This window comes from Trichechus manatus, unplaced genomic scaffold, assembly GCF_000243295.1.
Source record: "Trichechus manatus latirostris isolate Lorelei unplaced genomic scaffold, TriManLat1.0 scaffold00008, whole genome shotgun sequence".
In the NCBI taxonomy this organism is placed as follows: domain Eukaryota; kingdom Metazoa; phylum Chordata; class Mammalia; order Sirenia; family Trichechidae; genus Trichechus; species Trichechus manatus.
This window is the reverse complement of record NW_004443944.1, coordinates 26,762,771-26,788,028: the sequence shown is the minus strand read 5'-3', so window position 1 is coordinate 26,788,028 and position 25,258 is coordinate 26,762,771. Positions and strand designations below refer to the sequence as shown.

The 25,258-nt window shown below is 45.0% G+C and overlaps 1 protein-coding gene across 2 annotated transcripts in view; it reads right to left on the bottom strand.

Annotated features, from left to right (window-relative positions):
- Nucleotides 1-13,985: 13,985 nt before the first annotated feature.
- BLCAP (BLCAP apoptosis inducing factor) overlaps nt 13,986-25,258 on the bottom strand; it is a 69,313-nt gene continuing 58,040 nt past the window's right edge. Inside the window, exons 3-4 of one of the 2 annotated variants that reach the window (XR_002822866.1) lie at nt 15,959-16,079; nt 13,986-14,530 (exon numbers count right to left, since the gene is read on the bottom strand). The gene's annotated coding sequence lies outside the window, so the exon portion shown is untranslated. Of the gene's footprint in view, nt 14,531-15,673; nt 16,133-25,258 lie in introns of those variants that run through there. The other variant, XR_002822868.1, reaches the window with a different exon arrangement.

The window sequence follows — 25,258 nt, the reverse complement described above, 5'->3', positions numbered from 1 at the left end:
TATTTGCCAGATTCTGTACCTCTGGCCCCTGCTCATCTCACCTAACCTGTCAGGATCCTCTGACCAGGGGGATCCATCCTTGCTTTGGGATGCTTTCTCCTTTCTTGTCTCTGGGGACAATGTCTATTCATGGTTTTCTTCCTATCTCTCTGCCTTTTTTTTTTTTTTTAACAGCTTTATTGAGATGTGATTCACACATCCATTTAAAGTGTACAATTCAATGACTTTTAGTATATTCACAGAGTTGTGGATTCACCCACTGAAAGTATACAATTCAATGGCTTTTAATATATTCACAGGGTTGAATATCCATCACCACAATCAATTGTAGAACATCTTAATTGCTCCAAAAATAAAGTCTGTGCCCTTAGCCTCATCCCTCAATTCCCTACCACATCTCAGCCCTAAGCAACGACTAATCTATTTTCTATTTCTATACATTTGCCTATCTGGACATTTCATGTAAATAGAATCATGCAACATGGTTGGTTGTGACTGGCTTATTTCACTTAGCATAATGTTGTCAAAGCTCATCCATGTTGTAGTTTGTATCAATATTTCATTCCTTTCCCTTGACAAATAATATTCTACATTTTATTTATCCATTTGTTAGTTGAAGGAATTTGTATTTTTCCCACTTTTTGGCTATGATAAATATTGCTGCTATGAACATTCATGTATAAACTTTTGTATGGACATCCGTTTTCATTTCTCTCGGGTATATACCATTGAATGGAATTGTTGGGCCATATGGTAACTCTAGGTTTAACCTTTTGAGAGAATGCCAGATTGTTTTCCATAGCAGCTGCACCCTTTTACATTCCCACCAGCAGTGTATGAAGCTTCCAATTTCTCCATATCCTCGCCAACACTTGTCTTTATCTGTCTTTTTGATTATAGCCCTCCTACTGGGTGTGAAGTGGTATCTCATTGTGGTTTTGATTTGCATCTCACTGACGGTTAATGATGAGCATCTTTTCATGTGTTTGTTGGGCATTTGTATATCTTCTTTGGAGAAATGTCTATTCAGATCTTTTGCCTATTTTTAAAAATATGATTGACTTTTTGTTATTGAGTTGTAAGAGTTCTTTATATATTCTAGAAACAAGTCCCTTATCAGATATATACTTTACACAAATTTGCTACCATTCTAGGGTTATCATGTCACTTTCTTGATGGTGTCATTTGAAGCCAAAGATTTTTAATTTTGATGAATTCTGATTTATCTATTTTTTCTTGGGTTGCTTGTGCTTTTGGTGTTATATCTAAGAAACCACTGTCTAATCCAAGGTTATGAAGGTTTACACCTATGTTTTCTTCCAGGAGTTTTATAGTTTTAGCTCTTACATTCAGGCCTATGATCCATTTTGAGCTAATTTTTGTATGCAGTGTGAGGCAGGGGTCCAACTTCCTTCTTTTGCATATGGATATCCAGTTGTCCCAGTACAATTTGTTGAAGAGACTATTCTTCTTTCCCTATTGAGTTGTCTTGACACCCTTGTTGAAAATCAATGGACTGTAATCAGGTGGTCCCTCTTCAGTTTCCTTTGCATCCACATCTGCTTCCATCCACCCCTCAATGTCACTGCTCTCAGGGCCTGGTCTTTTCTTTCTCTGCTTTTTGCTTTGCCTGATCCCTTGGAGTGGTTTCCTACCCCCCAGGCGACACTCTGTGTTTACACGCCGACTGTCCTAGTGATCCCTCTCTCTTGGGCCAGACAGCTCTGCTGAGCCCCAACTGCACATCAAGCTATCCAAGGGATGGGCTCCCCATGGACATCTGTGAGCACCTTCTCACACTTAGCATGGCCATCACAGGTCCTCCCTTTCCCTTCCCAAATCTGTGCCCTGCTTGCCTCCCAATCTGCCCAGCTGCCCATGTCAGAGCCACAGATTTGACTCCTTTGTTTCCCTCCCCTCACATGATCCCACTGCAGCCTGGCCTCTCTGCCTCCTTGGCAACTCCAGGCTCTCCCACTTCTGGTATCGCCCCCAGCCAGTCCACCAAGATTTTACCAGGACATGAGCTTCGGCTTCCTCCTGGGCCTCCAGTCTTGCTCCCTGCTGTTCATGCCCCACTAAGGTGCGTGGGCATCCTTTCTAATATTCATACCTGGTCAGCTTACCCTCCACTGGCCTAGCTGTTACCTGGCGGGCTCCCACTGCACTCAGGGCAATTCTATGCCCTGGTCCAGCTTCGAGGTCTTTCTGGATCAGGTGCTGCCAACTTTTCCAGCTTCACGTTTCTCCACAACACCCCTTTCTCCCCCATCTCAGCCACACTGAACCCTGCACAGTTCTTAGAAAGCCCAGTCTTTTTCCCAACTCTGGGCCTTTACACATGCTGTATCTTGGCCAGGAACTCTTGGCACACAGAAGAGCTTCTCTCAGGAACAGTACTCTGTCCAATTTGAAGAAGTCTTTGCTGACCCCTTTCTCCTGGGGCCACCCCTAGCCCATGTGATCACTTCCCAGGGTCAGCCAAACCTCCATGTGTGGTGTCTTTCTCCCACCAAATTGTGAACTCTTGAGGGCACTGACTGTGATTGATTTCTCTCCACAGGTTGTGGGATTTTGGGGCAGAAGGAAGGACAAGCAGATGGATGGACACCCAGAAGAAGTATCTGTCTGTGGGTCTCTCTTCGTCATTTCTCTCTTAGCTTCTTCCTCTTCTGCCTCCTCTCTCCTTTTTTTCAAACCTGACTTTCTATTACAGAAATGGTATATGAACATATTTTCTTTTTACATATTAACTTATTGCAGACAAAACTAAGGTTTACTTTGACTCCACAAATCCCAGCCCCCAACAGCCCTCCTTCTCAGAGGGAACCTTGGGGATTAGTTTGAGGTGGGAGTCCGCTAAGCCCTTTTCTATGTATTCATAGAGATGCAATGTTTTTTAGGTTTTTTTTTTTTTTTTTTCTTTCTCTAAATGCTCTTGTAAGTGTGTATTCTTCTGGAATGAGTTTTCACTCAATGACATGTCTTGGATCACTTTCTATGGCAGCCTGTAGGAAGTATGCCAATCTTTTGATCCACAGCGTAGTTCTCCAGAGGACAGCGACATGAACGTTTACTTAGCTGTTCCCTTGTTGATGGATATTTAGATCGTTTCCAGTTTTCCACCATTACACATAATGTTGACACAAACACCCAGGCCTCCACCTTTCCTTCTGCCTCTCTCTTCTTGGTTCTAACCCAATGCCATCCACTGGGAATATAATGCAGGCCACGTTTGTAATTCCAAATTTTCTAATAGCCACATGAAAAAAGTAGAGGAAACAGGTGGAATTAATTTTAATGCTATATTTTACTTAACCTACTGTATTCAAAATATTATTGCTTCAACATGTATCAATATAAATATTTATTAATGAGTTATTTCACATTCTTTTTTTTTATACTTAATCTTCAAAATGCTGTGTGTATTTTACATTTTCATCACATCTCAACTTGGTCTAGCCACATTTCAGCCACATATCAAATGCTCAATAGCTACATGTGGCTAGGGCCTCTCATATTGGATGGCATAGCTCTAGGGTGCTCCCAGCATTTGTCTCTAGCCCATGAGACATGTGTTCCTTTTGTCTCTCTGTGAGTCTGACATTCACATGTCTGTCACTCATGTCTCTGAGTTCCTCTGTCTCGTTGCATCCGTTTGTAGACCCTTTATTTGGTTTTGTTCCCACTCTGGGTCACCTCCAACTGTCCGTCTATCCATCCATCCATCCACCCACCCATCATCTCCCAGGTACCACTGTGTATGTGTGTGTGTGTATGTGTGCACCCCTATGTGCCTGTATATCTTTGCCTCCTCCTCTCTGTCTTCCTGAGGGTCCTCCTCCCCCTCCTCTCTCTGCCCCTGTTGTCATCTCTATCAGCCGTGCTTTCTCTGTCTCTCCAGAGGGACTTTATTGAATTTTGCTCCAAGTCTATGCATCATTCTTGCTACATGAGTGTATGTGTATGTGTGCATGCATACATCATTCCTGCTATGTGAGTGCATGTGTGCATGTGTACTTACCACCCATCCCCTTAGCCCCCTCTGTGGCGTTTTCTCTAACTTTATGTATGTCTCACTATGTGTGTATATGTGACTGTTTACATATGTGTGTACATATGTGGCTGACATGTTTCTGTCTCCAGGGCATGGTCAAGGTCACACTCATAAACAACATCTGTGCATCCATTTACCCATCTGCACACACAGAGCTCACTGAGCTCCAGGCTGTGGCCTGGCCATATCCTTTCATCTTCTTGACTTCACTTCCTTTTCCCTCCCTCAAACCTCAGGGCTGAGGTCCCTGCTCTGTCCCTGCTCCTCAGGCTGACACCCCCATTCCTTTCCTGCCACCCAGATGCCGCCCCCCACTGCAGCTTCAGATTTGAAACAAGCACAGACCCGGAGCTTCTCAAATCCTCTTCACATCCCCTTTGTGTTTTCCTTCCTGGTCTCATTAGCACTCAGTATCACTAATCCTCCTCAGGCTCAGCAGCCAGGAGCCCAAGTCATCTCTGACTCTTCTCTCTCCTGTCACACACAGCCCATCTCCCCACTTCCTGCTGAATCCCTCTCCAAGGGGCTGTTCAAGACTCCAGCCCAACTCCTCAGCCCCTCAGCATCTCATGCCTGGACCTTGGGCCTGGACAAACCACTCGATCTATGGTCCCATCCTTTCCTTCCTTCCCTTCTTCCCTCCTTCTTTTCTTCCTTCCTTCCGTCCATTCAACAAGCATGCATTGAACACCTTCTGGGTGCTCTGCTGAGGACACAGACCCCAAAGCCCAGCTTACATCCTGGTGGAGCTGAGTCCATGGGGAAGTAGACCCGTTATCCGTAGCAAGAACATAGGGGTGATAAGTGCATCTCACGTTTTTACGTCACTCTGAGCATCACACTCAGTGTGTGTGGCTGTGAATACGAAAGAGAAAGATGCCCCCAGGTCTCTGGGTCCACCCCAGGTCCCTCTGCTGAAGTACTGTGCATCCAACCATACACCCCACTAAGGACCCCACCAGCATCACAGACTCACCAAGTCCAGGGTGAGTTCCCCATCTCCCCCAAATCCAGGAATGAAAACCCAGATAAGCCCCTTCCCCTCTCCCTGCCTGCACCTCCAACCTACGATTGATTTTTCCTCCAAAGTCCCTCTTTGATCTTCCCCTTGGATCCTCTCCACTCTCCTCATCAGAGTGGCTGCTCTGGCAACATCTGTCCCCTTCCCTCCTCTCTCCATGGGCTCTTTCAGCAAGTGGACATCCTCACCTCCCTCTCATCTCAAGAGACAGAATCTCCCTTGAACTTTTGTTCCCATCTCCTTTCTGTCCTCTCTCATTCCATCCATAGAACAGCTGGAGAGGGAACTCAGCTCTGACTGTGTCCACTCACTCTCCTCCCCAACCCATCGTCTGCTGCAACTTACCACAGCAGCCACTGTACCCATCAGGGTGGTTGGACAAGGTCTCAGAACCCCATGGCCCATTTTCCCTCCTCACCTCCCCTCATCCCCTAGGGGCCTCTGGTGCTGGAGGTCTACCCTGGTTTCTGGACCCCTCTTCTCCCTTGGCTCCTGCTTTTCCTTCCACTCTCCGTCATCCCTCTTCTGTTTCCTGTGCAGCCTCCTCTGCTTCTGTCTACCCTCCTGTGTCAGTGTTCCCTAGAGCCCTGACTTTCCTCCTGCTCTCTCTGCTGCCCTGGGTGGTCTTCTTCTGGGGCCTGGGTAACTGTTCATGTGCCGACCATGCCCAGAACACTCTTAGCCCAAACTGTTCTGCTGAGCACGCTCAGGGGATGCCCAGGGTCCTCCCCCATGAAGCCTTTGCAACCTCTCCCTGGGGCCCCCACCCTATTGGGTGAGGACTCCTCCACATCCAGGGACCCCAGGGAGGTGTGTATTTGGGCATATTTCTCCTCCTCCAGGGCGGAATCTGCAGCCAATTTCTCTCTGGATCTCAGCAAAGGGGAGGGGGTGCTGAGGAACTTTGTGGCTAGAGAGGACAGATGGACAGGCAGACAGAAAGGCTGGAAGTCACATCGTCCTCTTCCCTCAGGCTCATTCTCCCTTTTCCTTCTCCCTCTTCTGATTTGAAAAATTAATTTTTAATTATACACATGATAAATGAAAAAAAAATCTTTGCAAAAAATTGAAGCATGATAGAAAAGACTGAAGTCTCTTTGCCTGCCCCCCTCATCCCTGTCCCCAGCCCTCTTCTAGGGGAAACCACTATGACCAGTTCTGTGTGAACCCACCCACAGCATCAATACATGTTGTCTTGTCTAGATAAAACAGAGTTGCTTTTTGGGGGCTGTTTTTAAATATAAATGCTATTCACTGTGCTAAGATTCTCCAATGGGCATTTTCACCCAGTGATAACTCATTGGAGCTCTTTCTATGAACAAGTAGGTGCATGGCCAGTGGTGTGCTGGAACTTGCTTGTACTGGCTCACAACAGCCCATTATGGACATCTCTTCCCAACTCTGCTCAGTGATGACGTGTTGGTAGCTTGAAATCAGCCACAATGGGAGTATTTACACCACGGAAACTGGCAAACACTACAAATAAGGGACTTTTTTCCTTCCAGATAGCCACTTTGCCAGCACACCACGAAATGCATCCTGTTATAAAAGTCTGCTCCAGAGTATATTTCAGAATATGATTGTGCTGTGGTTACTTTAGCTCTCTACCTGTGGACACATGTGTTTTCTCCTTTTCACCATGACAGACAAGGTTGCCACAAACATCTGTGCTCAGGCCTCCCTTCTGCCTCTTTCTCTTCTTCTGGGTTCTGGGGTGATCACCAGACTTTGTCCATAGTATGCACAGTCTTTTCCGTCTGTCTGCCTGTCTGAGCATTCACACAGATGCCTCTCTAGATCTCTGTGAGTCTTTTCCTCTCTCCTTCCCTCCTTCATTCTTCCTTATCTTCTGCCTCATTTCTTCTCCTTTCCAGACTTGGCCCTTACCCTGAAGGTCACAATTTGTGTCTGCTTGTGTGTGGATATGTGGGTCACAGCTGTGCCCCTATCTCTTTAGGCTCTTTATCAGGTTTTGGCTCCTGCTCCGAGTGTCTTTATCCCTCTCTCCCTCCTTCCCTCCCTCATCTCCGAGGCGCTAGGCCCTGCATTAGCTGTGTGTGTGTGTGCCTGCCTGCCTGTCTCCCTGAGGGTCCCACCTCCTCCTTTTCTTTTTTAACTTTGTTTATTGATGTACCACCACCACCCCCACACCCCCACTGCCTCTGTTTTCATCTTACTCAGCCGTGCTTCCTCCTGCTCTCCAGAGGAGCCTTATTGAATTTTGCTTCGAGTTTGTGCGTCATTCTTGCTCTCTGTATGTGTGTGTGTGCCTGTGTGCGTGCCAGCCACTTTTCCCTTCAGCTCCACTTCTCTTTCTGGGGCTTGTGGATTTTGCCCTTTCTCTGTGTCTAACTGTGTGTGTATATATGTCTACATGTATGTGAGTCACGTCTCTCCAGAGCATGGCCAGGGTTGATTCCCACCCTCTCTGTCACTCTCATGGACTCTTTATCTACCTGCTTATACATCATCTGTCCACAGAATTCCTAGTGAGCTCTGGATGAGTCTGTCCGACTGTCCTGTCTCTCCTCCTCTCCTTCCCTGATCCCCCTCCTCTCCTGCTACACCTGCTTCCTGCCCAAGCTTACCTACTGTCCTGTGCTGATGCCTCCAAACTCCTCCTGCATCCTAGAACCACCCTGCCCCCATTCTCTCTCAAGTCACACATTTGGAGCCAGTGTTGACTGGGCTTCTCCACAGGTGCCTCGAACCCATCTCCTCATCACGCCCCAACCGGTCCCTCTCCTGTTTTCATTAACGTGAATTCCACTGCCTTCCTGGTGTCTCAGCCAGGACTTGAGTAGTCTCTGACTCCTCCTGCTTAGTCACCCACAGCCCATCTGTTCCCCCTCCCTGCCAACTCTCCCTCCAAGGGGCTGCTAGAGCCCCCATCCCCTCATCCTCTGCTGCAGCATCATGTGCCTAGATGACTGTATCCATCTATCCATCCATCCATCCATTCATCCTTCCTTCCTTCCATCCATCCAACCAATGTCCATTGAGCACCTGAATGGTCTGTTAAGGACAGGAGTTCCAAAGCCCCAGGCTATGTCTTATGGAGTTCAGAGTCCAGGGAGAAGGAAGACCAGTTATCATCCCATGAGAAGATGGGGTGATAGGGACTTCTCCGGTCTCTAAATCAGTCTCAGCATCACTGTGTACATGTGTGTGGCCAATCTGTGTCTGTCTTGACCATTTCCTCAGACTCTTCTTCATCTCCACATTTTCCCTGTCGGTGCTCCCTAACGCTGTATCCTCATCTTTCTGCTCCTCTCCCTCCATGAATTCTCCTGAGCTATGTGGTGTACACCCAGGACTTCAGAGACCTCTTCCAAACACATGCTCCCTCATTTCTGTGCTCCCCCATACAGATCCCTCAGCTCAAGTCCCTGACCTGTGTATACACTGTCCCCTCTGCAGTCCCACTTGGTCATTCCACCGGCATCGCAGACTCACCAAAGCAGGACCAAATTCTTCATCCTCCCCCACCCCTCATCCTGTGCTCCCCATCCTCCATCTCCAGGGCCAGAAATCCAGGCATCTCCTGTCCTTGTTCTGCCTCCCACCTTTAAACTCATACTAATTCTTCCTCCACAGTCTCTTGTTTTCCCCTTTTCTTCTCTTTATTCCTCTGGCCAGTGTGGTTGCCCTGGCAACAGTCATCCTTTTCCCCCCTACTGGGTTCTCTCAGCAAGTGAACTAACTTGCTTTCCTCCAACATGAGGAGACATTTTCTTTTGACCCATTGTTCCTCTCTTGCTCCTGTCTTCTCTCTCCATTCATCCACAGAAGAGCTGGAGAAGGAGCTCTCAGCTCAGATTGCTTCCATTCTGTCCCTACCTCACCATCCTTTGCAAATGATCAGAGCCACCCTGAACCCACCATGATTCTCAAGCCAGGTCGCCATTGATCTCCTGCTTGCCAAATACCATAGCCCCTTTTTCCTCCTCATCTCCACTGATTCATCAAGGGCCTTAATTGTGGGTGCCCACCCTTGCTTCCAGACACTCTCCCCTCTCTTGTGACACTGCGTGCTCCTGATTTTTTCCCCCATCATTCATGCTGTTCTTCCTCTGCAGCCTCCTCCCGCAACCACCCTCAAGCTCAATCCTCCTTCCTCTTCCTGCTCTGCCTGCTCCCTGAAGGCAGTTCTCTCCCCTCTCAGGCCATTGGTTGCTGGCCATTGTGTCTCCTGAACTGGGACCCCACATCCATGTACCTGAGTACTGCAGTGGGGGTTGGGGCCTCCCTATGGTTGTCCATAGACTCTTCCCCTTCACTTTCCATATTGGTTTTCTCTACCAGCTGGGGTCCAGGGTGGTCCCCAGTGTTTATCCTCAGGCCTGCACCATGCCTGTCCCTTTCTGTCTATCTGCTCATGTGTACACACATCTGCCTCTCTTAGTCTGAGTCTGTCTCTTTCCTTCCCCCAGTCTCTCTCTTATTGCTCCATGCTTGCTCTAGACTTGGTCCTCACTCTGTGTCACAATCTTGTCTGTGCAGCTGTGTCTTACCACAGGTCACATCGATGGTCTGTCCTTTATCTGGAGTTGTTTCTCATTCTAATTCTCACTCACTGGGTGACTTCAAACCTCCATGCACCCACTCACCCTCCTATCCATTCTTCTACCCTCCTCAGACACTGAGCATCTTCCAGATGCCAGGGCCTAGGATGACTCATGTATATGAATCTGTGTGTGTACCCTCTCCTCTGTGTGCCCTATCAGTGTCTCTGCCTGTCTGTATGTCTCTCTCTCTGAGGCCCCCCTCTCTCCTTCCCCTCCTCTCACTGCTTTTGCCTTCATCTCACTCAGTCGCACTCCCTCCTGCTCTCCAGAGGAGACTTATGGAATTTTGCTCTGAGTTTGTATGTCATTTCTGCTGTGTGTGTATGTGTGTGTGTGTGTACCACTTATCCCCTCAGCTCCATCTCTCTCTTTCTGGGGCTTGTGAAGTTTTGCTCTTTCTTTGTGTCTTGATGTGTGAATGTGCCTCTGTGTGCACAGATGTGTGTACATGTAAATGGGTCACTTCTCTCTGAGGCATGGTCAGGGGTGGCTCCCACCCTTGCTGTCACTCCCATGGACTCTTCATTTTCAGCCATCCATCCATCCATCCATCCAAAGCATGTCTAGTGCTCTGGTCCAGGGTTTGTCTGTCGTGTCTCTTTTCCCTTCCTTCCCCTCCCCCCCTTCTCTCACTCCTCACACGTTTTTACTAACATCCTCCTATCTGCTCCTGCAGCCAAGACCCTTGCTTATTTTTCTCTCTCTCAAGCCACAGACATTGAGCCAATGTTGGCTGGGTTCCTCCACAGGCACCTCAAACCCACTGCATCATCTTCACACCCGGAAATGTGTTTCTCTTCCCATTCTCATTAGCGCTGAGTGTCACCACCTACCTGGGGCTGCAGCCAGAAGCCTCAAGTCATCCCTGACTCCTGCTTCTGCTGCCCACAGCCCATCTGTCCCCACTTCCTGCTGAGTCTCTCTCCAAGAGGCTGCTCAGAGACCCCTCTTACTACAATCCCTTCAGCCCCTGCCTCTGGTCACGGCCCAGCGTCTGTGTCTGTACCACTGAAAAAGCCTCCTCCTTGTTCTGCTGACCTCTGCTCTCAACCCCTTCTCTTCAACCTTCGTTAACCTTTAGAGGAATCATGAATCTTATTTGCTCAAAACCTTCCTATGGCTCCCATGTCACTCAGAATAAAAGCTAATATCCTCACCATGGCCACAAGGCCTTACACAGTCTATCTCCCTGTTACTTCTCTGCCTTCATCTCCTACTTCTTTACTCCTTGCTTACACTGCTCCAGCCACAGCTCCTCACTGTTGCTTGAATGTGACAGACACCAGGACTGTCATCCATAATTGTTTAGGGTGCACCCTGTGTAAGGCTATCCAGCTGAGTGTGCGAGTGGAGGATGAAATCCAGAGCTTGTTCTGTTCTCCAAACCATGTACAAACTGATTTGGGGTTGCCTCTGCTTGGAAGAAAGATTGTCTTTTTCTTTTGAATACATAGATATAATAGCCCTTTTAACACCCTTACCTGCTTGTTCCATCATTTCTGTTATTTTGGATCTGTTTGTATTTAATAATTTTTCTCTTAGTTAGAGGTCACTTTTTTCTGTTTCTTAGTCTGTCTAAGAATTTTGGATTGGATGCTAGACATTGTGAATGTTACATTGTTGAATGTCTGGATTTTTGTTTTCTTCCTGTAAAGAGTGGCATGCTGTTAAGTTACTTGCTAATCACTTTGATACTTCTAAGGCTTGCTTTTAAAATTCTTTTAAGGTGGTTCTACAGAAGCCTTCCCTCACAGGATAGTTCATCTCTTCTACTAACACATGCTCCAGGTGATCATTGAGGACTTAAGCTCTGAACAATCAAAGCCTGAATGTCTCCTTACCCTGTCTGAGCTCTGGGAATTGTTCAGTTTACAATCCCTCAGTCTTTCCTCATGGAGTTTTTCCCTACAAATGTGTACCCTTGCACTCAGCAATGACTCAAGGAGATCTCATATAGATTTTTGCAATGCTTTTTCTGTGTAGCTCCCTCCACTCAGGCACTCTGCCCCTCAACTTACAGCCACCTCAGCTACCTGAACTTTGATTTTTATCTCTTCAACTTAGTGATACTGCTGGCTCTCTTTGGGAGTTTCCCCTCTCTGCACCCAAGGTGCCTCCAGGAAGAAAGTCGAGTCAATTGTAGAGCTCACTTTACTTTCTTCCCTTTTCTCAAGGGTCAGCCTTGTGTTACATGTTGTTCAATGTCAGAAAACAGTTGTTCCTAATATTTTGTCTAATTAATGGCAACAGTGTGAATTTAGTCCTTGTTACTCTTTCATGGCTGGAAGTGGAATTCTAGGTTGCCTTTTTCTAATTTGCATAAAGGTTCTTTATTGGCATTGCCAGTCATGATCCGACCTTAGAGGCTTTGCATTTGCTGTTTCCTCTGCCTGTAACACTTTATCCCCAGATAGCCATGTGGTTAACTGTCTCACTTCACAAGTGTTTGCTCAAATGTTACCTTCTCAGTGAACCTTTCCCTGACCACCCTATTTAGATCACAGTCCTCAACTTTTAATCCCCATTACTCCATGACATATATTTCTCCATGATACATTTACATGTTCATTTTGCTCATTACTTGTCTCCCTCCACTACCATGAAAGTTTGATAAGGACAGGGAATTTTGTCTGTTTGTTCACTGCTGCATCCTCAGGGGGTAGTGGGGTGGGCCACCATGACTATGGGGGCTCATTGGGGATTTAAGTTGAGCTGGGTTTCTCTAAATGTCCAACACATCCTGGAGCAGCTACTGGTGCTGGCCAAGGCTAGGGTGAAGAAGAGAGTGGGAAGGCCTGGCCAGGTCCTAAGCAACTCACTGTCCATTCACACTTGTGCTGATAATCTCATTCTCCAGCTGTATCCACTGCCCCCAACAGTAGGCAATGTCTGGCCTCCTTGCCCCAGCACATGCAGTTTCGTCTGCCCAAAGTGTAATTTCCTGACTCAACCACCTGGCTCAGATGCCCATCTATGTTCTCTGAATTCCCCATTCCCTGTGACTTTCAAACCCTTCTCCATTCTGGGAGGATTCTTCCTAAGCCCAACCTTTCCCATGTCACTCCCTTTCTCTAACACTTTCCAGGATGCCCCATTTTCCCTGGAACAAAGTACAAACTCCTTAACTTGGTTATTATCTTTTACTACATAATAAATTACCCCCAAACTAAGCAGCTTGAAACAATAAACATTTATTCTCTCACATAGTTTCTAAGGGTCAGAAATCCAGGAGCAGCCTAGTTGAGTGGTTCTGGCTCAGGGTCTCTCATGAGGTGTAGTCAAGCTGTTGGCTGGGACTGTGGTGATCTGAAGGCTTGACCATAGCTGGATGATCTGCTTCCAAGATGTCTCACTCACATGGCTGTTGGCAGGAGGCCTCAGTTCCTCACCACGTAGGCTCTCTATAGTGTTATCTGAGTGTCCTCATGACATTGCAGCTGGCTTCCCTCAGAGTAAGTGATCTGAGAACAAGCATGTGGCCACTGTGCCTCCTATGACCTAGTACTGGAAATTGTACATTGCCACTTCCACTTTATTTCATTTGTTAGAAGTGAGTCACTAAGTCCAGCCCACACTCAGGGGAGGAGAATTAGACTCCACCTCATAAAGGAGTTTCATAGAATTTGTGGATATATCGTAAAAGCACCAGAGCCTTCCCTCTGATCACAAATTACTTATATTCCTCTCACAGGCAAAATACTACCCCCGATCCCAAGGTCCTCAAAATCTCTTCCCAATACAGCATGAGCTTGAAGTCCAGAATTTTGTCATCTACAAAAGGTCCATTTAGATGACAAAATGTAGACGAGGCTCCTTGGGTGCAGTTCCTTAAATATAGTTCCTCAAGTACAATTCTTCTCAATCTGTAAAATCGTGAAACTAAAGAGACAAGTTATTTCTCTGTCCCACCTCTGCAGCAGCCAATATACAAGGGTGAGATAGGCATAGGATAGACATTCTGTTCAGAGAGAGGGAAAATAGAGGGAACAAAAACTCACTAGTCCATAGAAATTCCAAAATCTAGCTGGGAAAATGTTGGAGGTTGGGAATAATTCTCCAAGGGTATCTGCTCCACCCTCTGGACTCTGTTGTTGTTAGCTGTAGTAGAGTTGGCCTCCATCTCGTGGCAACCCCATGCATAATGGGATCGGACTGTTGTGATTCACAGGGTTTTCATTGACTGATTTTTCAGAAGTAGATCACCAGGACTTTCTTCCTAGTCTGTTTTAGTCTGGAAGCTAAGATTGGGGGGATAGGGGGTGGCTGCACTTGAGGTGGATTGGTTGGGAATTGAACTGAGGTCTCCCACATAGAAGGCAAGAAATCTACCACTGAACCACCACTTTCTCTTCCCAGTTCATTAGGCACATTTTATATTTTTCATGTTACTATAAGCAATGGTGTGACTAAACTTTCTGTCGCTATATTACAAGGATTCCCTTTCCTCCAGTTTCCAAAAAGATTTTCCTTAAACTTTTGCCTGCAGCCTCCTCAAAGGACTTTAACTAACATTCTCCTCAGTGTCCTTCTAGCTTCTTCCCACTACCCGGTTTCAAAGCCATTTCCATATTTTAGGTTTTTGTTATGACAGCACCCGACTTCTAGGTACCAAAATATGTAATTTTTTATTGCTGTGTAATAAATTACTCCAAACTTAGCATCTTAAAACCACTAACATTTATTATCTCACACTGTTTCAGAGGGCCAGCAATCTGGGAGCATATTTGGATGGTTCTGGCTCAGAGTCTCTCATGAGATTGCAGTGAAGCTGTTGGCTGGGGCTGCAGTCATCTGAAGTCTTGACTAGAGCTGGAAGATCTGCTTGCAAGATGGTTCACTCATACAGCTGTTGGCAGGAGGCCTCAGTTCCTTGGGGGTAGTTGGCTTCCCCAGCATGAGTAATCCAAGATAGACAGAGATAGAGAGAGAGAGAGAAAGCAGGGAGATGCAGTGCCTTTTATGACCTAGTCTCCAAAATCCTACACTTTTATCTCTACTTTATTCTATCATTTGAAGTGAGTCACTAAGTCCAGCCACATTCAAAAACCAAAAAATACAAACCTGTTGCTGTGGAGTCAATTCCAACTCATGGTAACCCTATAGGACAGAGCAGAACTGCCACATAGGGTTTCCAAGGCTATAATCTTTATGGAAGCAGACTCCACATCTTTCTTCTGGGGATGGCTGGTGGGTTCAAACTGTCAACCTTTCAGTTAGCGCTTAACCACTGTACCACCAGGACTCCTCAGCCACACTCAGGGAAGGGGAATTAGGCTCAGCCTCTTAAAGGGATGAATGTCAAAGTATCTTTGGACAGACAGTCGTCCCTCCATATCCACGGGTTCCGCATCTGTGGATTCAACCAATCAAGGATCCAAAATATTTAGGGAAAAAAAAGAGAAGAAAGTTCCAAAAAGCAAAACTTGAATTTGCTGCACCAAGCACTACGCTGAATCCACTTCAATGAAGTGATGTGATGTGTAGGCATACCCTGCTGTAGCCTCCTGCCATTTCACAGATCCTCAGTCTCTCTCCAGCACTCATTGTTTGAGCATTGTTTGCCTCTTGTCTCATTCATTTGCTACTTGTGTTGTGTGCACCCTTTGTTTCTGTGAAAAAATGGCTCCTAAAAAGCAATGAAGTGATCAAAGCAATCCATTAAAAGCTAAGAGGGAGCATAAAGTGCTAGCTCTCCATTAGAAAATAAAAAACTTAGATCTTTTGAAAAATGGCATGTTGCTTGCCAAAGTGGGCCATAAGGTCTGTAAGAATGAATCAAGCATTAGCACAATAAAGCAGAAAGAAGCTGAAATTCGGGGAAGTCTTAGTGCTGCCCCTACAACAGCAAAAATAGTCTCTCTGATTTGTGCTAAAGTGCTTACAAAGACTGAGAAAGCATTAAGTGTTAAGTGTAAGCATTAACAACTATTTACATAGCGTTTACATTGTATTAGGCATTATAAGTAACCTAAGATGATTTAAAGTATACAGGAAGATGTGTGTAGGTTATACGAAAATACTACGTCCTCGAATTTTGGTATTTGAGAGGGTCCTGGAACAAATCCCCCATGGATACTGAGGGACAACTGTATCTTAAAACTGCCACACTTGGCATTCAAGTCTCTCTGGTATCTGGTCCTGGTTAACCTTCTAGGGCTGAATTAGGCCTTTAGAGGCCCCGAGATTACAGCTTCCCCATCCAACAATACATAAAAACAACTGTGAAACCATGAAGTAAGTGTAAGGAAGGCCCACAAATTCTGCTTTTTCTCATGAAGACAATTTTAATAACACAGGTAGTCATCGACTTACCATGGGGTTCCGTTCCGATGACTCCATTGTAAGCCGGTTATGATGTAAGCCGAATACTTCATTTTTTTTTTTAAAGACGTTTTTGTCCTTATTGCTTTTTATTGTCAGTACCTTTATACATCTGGCAGGATTTTGAACAGTGAATCAAAAAATTGAACATCTGTGAGTGAACATCTGAGAATGATAACATCACCAAATTACGAGATGCAACGTATCACTAACAATAAGATATACAAAACAAAAACAAAAAAGGATGATCGTAAGTGAGGTTCGTAATTCAAATACGTCGTAAGTCGGGGGCTACCTGTATTTTAAAAACCAACTTTATTGAGGAATAATCTACATACAATAAAATGCACCCATTTTAAGTGTACATTTTGATGAATTTTGACAAACGTATGCACTCAGGAAACCACCACTACAATCAAGATATAGAACTTTTCATTCCCCCAGAAAGTTCCCTCATGCCCATTTACAATCTATTATCACTCTCAGCCCCCAGAAAAACCAAACAAACACATTGCCATCAAGTGGATTCCGACTCATAGTGACCCTATAGGACAGAGTAGAACTGCCCCATAGGGTTTCCAAGGAGCGCCGGGTAGATTTGAACTGCCGACCTTTTGGTTAGCAATCAGACTCTTTAACCACTACGCCACCAGGGTTTCAAAGGTAACTAATAATCTGCTTTCTGTCACTATAAATTAGATTTGTATTTTTCTGACTTTCATGTAAATAGAGTCATGCAGTATGTGGGTTTTTCCTTCTGGCTTCTTTCACTCAGCATAATATTTTTGAGATTTATCCATGTTGTTGCCTATATCAGCAGTTTGTTCCCTTTTATTGCCGAGTGGTATTCCATTGTGTAAATACATGAAAATTTGTTTATGCTCTCGCAAGTTGATGAACATTTGAGTTGTTTCCAGTTCTCGGTTATTATGAATAAAGCTGCTACGATAATTTGCAAGATGGTCTCTTTTGCAGACATATGTTTTTATTTTTCTTGGGTAAATATATAGGAGTGGAATTGCTGGATTGTATGGTAAGTGCATGTTTAACTTTATAAAAAACTGCCAAAATATTTTCCAAAGTGGTTGTACCATTATATAATCCCACTAGCAATGTATGAGAGTTCCAGCTGCTCTATATTCTTGCCAATATTTGATAATGTTGGTCTTTTTAATTTAAGCCATTCTAGTAGTATCTCATTGCAATATTAATTTGCATCTCTTGTATGACTAATGATGTTGAGCATCTTCTCATATGCTTATTTCCATTTGTATATATTCTTTGGTGAAGTACTTATTCAAATCTTTTGGTAATTATTTAAAAAGTCAGATAGAGTTGTAAAAGTTATTTCTAAATTTTGGGTATGGTGTAAGGAAAGGGTTAAGGTTTATTTATTATTTATTTATGTCTCATACGGGTTTCCAATTTTCCCAGCACCATTCTGAGGAAAATTCTCCTTTCCCCATTAAATTGCCTTGGTGCCTTTGTCAAAAACTAATTGACTATATATGTGTGGTTCTATTAATGGACTTACTATTCTGTTCCATTTATCCATAGGCCAATACCACATTATCTTGATTACTGTAGCTTTATAGTAAGTCTTGAAATTAGGTAGTATAAGTTTTCCTACTTTGTTCTTTTTTTGTTAATATTCTAGGTCCTTTGCATTTCTATATCAATTTTACAATCAGTTTGTCGATATTGACAAAAAGTCTGCTAGAATTTTGATTGTAATTGTGTTGCGTCTATAGATCAGTTTGGGGAAAATTGAAATCTTAACAATGCTGAGTCACATGCTGTGTGACCCTGGGCCAGTCATGTGCCATCTCTGAACCTCAGTTTCCTCCTGGTCCCTCCCTGAGAAGTTTCAGCACATAGGCAAAGCCATGCTGCGCACAGTGCACACAAGGGCTGGTGTGTGTTTGGGGCTCAAGGTGCTGCCATAATACTCTTCACAGTGGGGGCCATCAGAATGTCTCTGGGCCGTGAGGGCTGTCCTGAGCAGGGGCTCACCACTCACTTGTTGCAGCACTATGGGTACATGGTCTCCTCTTCTGGGGCCTCAGTTTCCTTGTCTATAAAGCAGAGGTTGCTGTGGCCTGGCCCCCTTCATCAATCACTGGGTAGATTAAATGAGATGGCGGATGAGCAGGAGCTAAGAAAACCATCTGTTTTCTCCATTCCAGCCATGGACTGCCAAGTGCAGCAGCCGAAACTCACATAGCCGTACTGCTTGGCACCAACACAAATTAATTTTTTCCAAGCTCAGCTGGGTCTTAAATGCAGCTCAGCAACCCCTCGACCGGTCCTCGAACTCCTTCCCTTTCCATCCCTGCAGTAGCTATTCTGCCCAAGCCCCCCTTTGTCCCTGTCCCCCTCAGCCCAGAAGACAACCTGGGCTCCTGCTCATTGGAGAAAGCAGAGGTCTTTATGGGGGCTCCAGCTCCTGCCACGTCTCTTCTGACAGCTCCAGAGCCAACCGCCTGCACTTTCTTGCGTCCAAGGTCAGCAGTCCCTTACCTGTCTCCTCCTGGGCCTCACATCCCCTTTCTCTTCTTTTCTTTCTCCAATTTCTCCTTCTCTGTTGACTCTTTCCTCCTCACACATAAACATTCTCAAGCCACCTCCCCCACCCCTCCACCAGATCCTTGTCCTCTCCTTCCTGACCAAGCTTCTCCACTAGGTTGTCTCCACTTCCTGCCTCTTCATCCTCACCATCCTGTCACAGTCCATACCCTCCCCTCAGTTGGTCTTCCAAGGTGCCAATGGCCTCCACATTGCTAAGTTTATGGGGCAAGTCTGCCCACTTGCCCTCCTGGAGGCTTTAGACATGAAGGCCACAGCCAAGTGGAACAGCTGCTGGAAACTCCAGGCAGAATGAAATCCGCCTTCCTGGGAGCATTCAGGACTCTGTTGTGAGGTTCACCCAGGACATGGGGATAAAGTTACCTGCTGAGAGTTTAATTAATTCACTTTAGGCAGCTCAGCCCAACACTGATCTATTGTTTAAACCTAATCCTTCCACCTGGGCCTAGAGCTCAGCAATGTGGGGCCCTCCAGGCTGTTTCTTCCTTCGCCTTAAAATACCCCTCCTTTTCCTTCACCCCTTTCTATCAAGAGTCCCTCCTCTTTCTCCTCCTGAGGCCTGTCTCTGGTTGCCCCTTCCTGTGTTGCCCCTTCCTGTGTTGCCCCAGGCTCTCCTGGGCCCTTGATAACTCCCTGGCCAGGGTCACCAGGGTGTTCCACAGGGTCATAGCTAGTGGCTTTAGCTTGGCGGCCTCTGAGACCACTGACCACCTCAAACATGTTTTCCCCCAGCACCAGCATCTCTCCTGGTTTTCCTTCCACCTCGCTGACCACTTCTTACCCTCACCCTTTGTAGCTCCTCTTCCCTGGACCTCTAGGCCTCTAAGGCTTCATCCTCCCACTTTCTCTCCTCCCTCTACTACTTCCTGGGCCATCTCCCCCATTGCCAGTGTTCTACCCACCTATACGCTCATGTCTCCCAAGTGCCAGACCCTTACTTAAAACTACCCGTTATACATTGCCACCTCAAAGTTATCAGCCTCCAACCAAAACTCAATCTTTCCTCCCAAACCAGCTTGTCTTCCCAAATGTCCCATCTCAATGGCTTTTGTCAAACATTCAGTTCTTCCATTAACCACTATTCATTGAGCACCTACTAGATGCCAGACACTGTTCTAGGTGCTGTGGATACATTCGTAGTGGATAATGCTGGTGCTGTCTCTGGATCCCTTCAGATCTGTTTTAACCATTTTTGTGCCCCCTCTCCCAGCTCCCAGCTGAAATGTGTTTATTTAGTTTCCTACAAAGAGCACCTGCAATTTGTTTTTTGGAGGACTACCCTTAGGGTCCAGGAGCTTCTTTCCCTAGAGTGCATGAGTATTTATGTCTCCCTTCCTCAGGTCCACTATACCTTCCTCCCAAATCTCTTAGTCAATGCAGGAATATGAAAGTCCAGCTTCCTTGCTTCTGGTAGGGACAACTCTGAGGTTTAACTTACCCTCCAGAGCTCCCCTGTGGGATCAGGCTGAGCCTTGCTAGGCCTCCTCCTTTTTGCCACGTCCTGCTTCCCCATTCTCTTATCAGTTTCTCTTGGGACCACTCACTTAATAAATCACTTGCACCTAAGTTCTTGTCTCAGGGTCTGCTTCTGGGGACCCTGACCTAAGCCAGTGAACACAACAGCCAAAGAATTACCACCTCCTCCTGAATACCTTCTGAAACCTCATTCAGATTCTCTTATCCTCTGCATCTTTAGGGCCAACCCCTTGAGGTGAGCTTTGTCTCCCAGACCAATGAATCAAGCCCTCCTAGACCTGAGTATAGGCCCATCCACTCTGATTCAAGTTCTCTTCCAGTCAACCCTCAAATAAAAATCTGATTATACTATTCCTCCACTCAAAACCCTGACCCAATAAAAACATGAGCAAAAGATTTAAACCACCACATAACCACTAGAATGGCTAAAATTAAAAAATCAACCAACAAAAAATTCAACAATACCAAGTGCAGGCAAGAATGTGGAAGAACTGGAACTCTCATACATGGTCAGTGGAATGCAAAATGGTACACCTAGCCTTTAAACTGTTCGACAGTTTCTTATAAAGTTAAACATACATTTTACCACATGACACAGAAATCCCACTCTTGAGTATTTACCCCAGAGAAATGAAAACTTATGTCCACACAGAGACCTCTACATGGATATTTACAGCAGCTTTATCCATAACTGCCCCAAACTGAAAGCAACCCATGTATTCTTCAACTGGTAAATGAATAAAAAAATGTTGTGGTATATCCATACAATGGAACACTACTCAACAATGAAAAGGAACAAACTACTGACACAGGCAACAACATGGATGAATCTCAACTGCATTATCATAAGCGAAAGAAGGTATGTTGTATGATTCCATCTATACGACATTCTGGAAAAGGCAAACATATAGAAACAGAAAACGGATCAGTGATTGCTAGGGGCTGGTGGAGAGAGGGACATGATGGAATTTTGGGGGATGATTGAATGTTTTATATCTTGATTGTGGTGGAAATTACATAACTGTATGCATTTGTCAAAACTGTACACTAAAAAGTGTGGATTTTACCATAAGTAAATTGAACTTCAATAAACCTGATGGAAAAAACAAACAAACAAACACCTTCTCTCAATGGCATCCAGACTTTCTGGAGCCACTGAGGCTGGATGAGCCCCCAAAACTATTGCCCTGAGATAATCTTTAAACTTTAAACCAAAACTATCCCCTGAAGTCTTCTTTGAACAAAAAATAGCTTATCTTAGTAAAGTCCACTATGAGCACTGTGCTCTTTTAAAGAATTATCTATGTGAGATCAAATTGACAACAGCAACTCAAAAGGTTAGATGGGAAGCTTAGAGGGCAGTGAGCTTAACATAATAATTTGGAAAAAAATAGCGAATAGCGAGAATGGTAACACAACTTTAAGAACGTGATCAATGTCACTGAATGGTACGCGTAGAAATTGTTGAAATGGTGTATCTTTGGCTGTGTATACGTTCACCAAAAAAAAAAAAAAGGAAGAAAAAAGCTTCTTACAGATGAATGGATAAACAAAATGAGGTATGTACATACAATGGACTATTAGTCAGCCATAAAGAGAAATGAAGTCTTGATGCACGCCACAGCATGGATGAACCTTGAAAACACTATGCTGAGTGAAATCAGTCAGTTGCAAAATGACAAATACTGTATGTATGATCTCACTTATATGAAATAAGCAAATACATAGAAGCCAAAGATTATTAGTGGTTACTGGGGGGAGGTAACCAGGCCAAGAGTAAGGGAGAAGTTTTTGCTTAGGGGGGATTGAGTTTATGTTAATGATGGTGGAATAATTTGGAAAAGCATAGTGATAGTGACAACAGTTGCACAAAATGAAGAACATAATCAATGTCACTGACTTAAACATGTAGAAACTGTTGGATTGGAAAGTGTTTTGCTGTGTATTTTCACACAATAGAAGTTAAAAAAAAAATTTTTTTGAGTATAAATTGGTACAACCACTTTGGAAAACTGGCACTATCTAAAAAAGCTAAACATATGCCTCTCCTATGACAGCAACTCTGCTTGTAGGTATGTATCTGTTATGGATTGAATTGTGTCTCCCCAAAATTTGTGTTGGAATACTAATCCCTATATCTGTGGATATAGTCCCATTAGGAAATAGATTTTTCTTTGTTATGTTAATGAGGGCATATCAGTGTAGGATGTGTCCTAAACCCAATCACTTTTGAGATATAAAAAGAGCAGATTAGGCACAGAAAAGAAAGCACAGATGGGAGAAGATAGATGCTAGACCACATGAAGATTGCCAAGGAACTGAGGAACAGAAGCTGAAGAGATAAGGACATTCCCCAAGAGCTGACAGAGAAAGCCTTCCCTTAGAGCCAGTGCCCTGAATTCAGCCTTCTAGCCTCCTAAACTGTGAGAAAATAAATTTCTGTTTGTTAAAGCCATTCACTTGTGGTATTTCTGCTATAGCAGCACTAGATAACTAAGACAGAAATCTCAACAGAAATTAATGCATATATCCACCAAAAGATGTGTACTAGAATGTTCACAACAGCCTTTATCTGTAATAGCAAAAACCTGGAAATAACCAAAATGTCCATCAACAGGAGAATAAATAAATATATTATGGTATATTCATATGGAGAAATACCACACAGCAATGAGAATAGGTGGATCTTATAGCATAATGTTTAGCAAATGAAGCCAGATGCAGAAGAGGACATGGTGATTCCATTCATTTAAAGTTCAAGAACAAGTAAAACTACTCTTTGGTGATAGAAGTCAGGACAGTGGTTACTTCTGAGGGGTGGGTATTGACTAAGGAGGAGATTCTTAGAGACTCTTAGGGGGCCTAAAAATATTTTATACCTTGATCTGGGAGGTGCTTACATAGGTGTATTAAAAAGAAAGTTGCCACTGAGTCGATTCTGACTCAGGGTGACCCCATGTGTGTCACAGTAGAACGGTGCTCTATAGGGTTTTCAATGACTGATTTTTTGGAAATAGATCTAGAGGCCTTTCTTCTGAGGCACCTCTGGGTTGACACGAACCTCTAATCTTTCAGTTAGCAGCCAAACATGGTAACCGTTTATACCATCCAGGGACTTCACACGGGTGTATACATAATTAAAATTCATTGAACTGTATACTTAAGATTCGTGCACTTAACTGCATGTAATACAAAATTAAGTACATTCAGCACTTACCAGTTTTACTGACCACTGCAAGTGGCCAAGGATGATAGGAGGTGAGGAATACATGATCCCAGCCATGAGGCAAGATGAAACTAGTGCTAATGTGGGGAGCTATCACACACGGAGGGGGAACAATAGGTCCTTAGAAGGACATGAAGATCAGGTTACCCGTGAAAAGGTAGACGATTTAATTAGGTCCTGTTCAACCCAATACATGTGATGGTAGGACGATAATCCCTCTATCTCACCCTTGGCTCCATTTGGTCACTAATTGTCTGGTATTTGATTGCTCAATGTCCCTGGCTCCTTCCTCTCAAAATATTAACATGCTCATACCTCACATACAATAAAAACAAATTCTTGCTGGGCTCTGCCTTCCCTCCTTTCTCCTTCCTTCCTTTCCCTTTCTTGGATGATCTCCCAACCATTTGTGCATCTGCCTCTTCTGACAAGCTTCTCTCAGAAAGGTCCCTCAAAGCTTCCCAACTGCCAAACCCAGGGAACACCTTCCTCCATCCTCCCCTCTATCACTCTGATCACAGCCCACAGGCTACCATGCCCGCCTTCTGCAAACTCCTTCCCCCGTTGGCTTCCCAGAATCTCCTCTCCTGTACTTCCATGAACCCCTTCGGGAGCTTCCTCTGTCTCCTCAGTGGACTTCTCTTCTTGCATCCAGAGCCTTGTACTGGTGACGGCCTTGGACTCAGCCCCTGGCCTCTTCTCCTCAGTTTCTCCTCAGGCTCCTGGGCTGTCTCCACCTTCCCAGTTTGCAGTTTTGGATTAAATGTTGGTCCCTGAGCTGTAGACCAGGCCACCAAAGCCCTCCATGCCAGACACTTCTAAGTCCCCACTCGATTTGGGGAGCCATGCAAATGGCTCAGTCCTTCTTGTCCATCTTCCCCATGGTCCCTGAAGCAGCACTGGAAATCCTATTGGCCTTGTGGCTCCTCCACACACATTTGGGGCCAGAGAGCTTCTTTTGTTTTTTCTGTAACGTTGCCATGTGCCTCCTTGCACACTCTTGCTGAGCCTCCTTACTCTACTCTGGTTCAGAGCTTCCCTTACACCCAGGACTTCTCCAGCCAGCCTCGCTCAGTGCTTGCCCTGTTGATTTACTCTCCATATAGCAGCCAGAAGGATCTTTAAAAATGAGAGTCAAGTCTCAGCCCCACAATGCTCCCCATTGCCAAACCCAAACCAAACTTACTGCCATCAAGTCAATTCCAACTCATAGTGACCCTATAGGACAGAGAAGAACTGCTCCATAGGGTTTCCAAGGCTGTAAATCTTTACAGAAGCAGACTGCCACATCTTTCTCCTGTCGAGCGGCTGGTGGGTTCAAACTGCTGGTCTTTCGGTTAAACCCTGTGCCACGAGGGCTTCTCTCCTTATTGTATTTGGAATAAATTCTAACAAGGCCCTGCATGATGTGCCCCCCTCTCCTACTCCTACTGCACCCTGACCCTTGCTCTCTGCTGTAGCCACACTGGCCTCTTTGCTGTTTCTGGATTACAATGAGCTTGTTCCTACTGTGTGGTCTTTGCTCTAGAGGCTCCCTGTGCCTGGCATGCATCTCCTTCCCCTGCATCTTCATGGCTCACTCCCTCATGTCAATAGGTCTCTGACAGAATGTCACCTTCTCAGTGGACCTTCTGTCACCACCCTGTCTAAATAGCTTGACCCTTCCCCACTCTTCTCCACCTCAAGGGCAGGCCCTGGTCACTCTATCCCTTTGCCCTTGTCCTGTATTTTTGTCATCACACTTATGACTACCTAAAGTTATAGTACGTATTTGTACAACTGTTTGTCATCTATCTCCTCTACTAGCTTGTGAGGTCCATGAGGTCAAGGTCTTTTGGCATTTTCTTCTGTATCTCTACTGCGTGGCACATGGAGGGACAAGGGCTCTAAATAAATATTATTTGAATGAATAAATAAATGAAATACTTGCTTTTTTACCCAACGTCTCCACTTAGACACATTTAGCCAATCAGCAAATATTTAGTGAGAACCTGTGCTGGGGA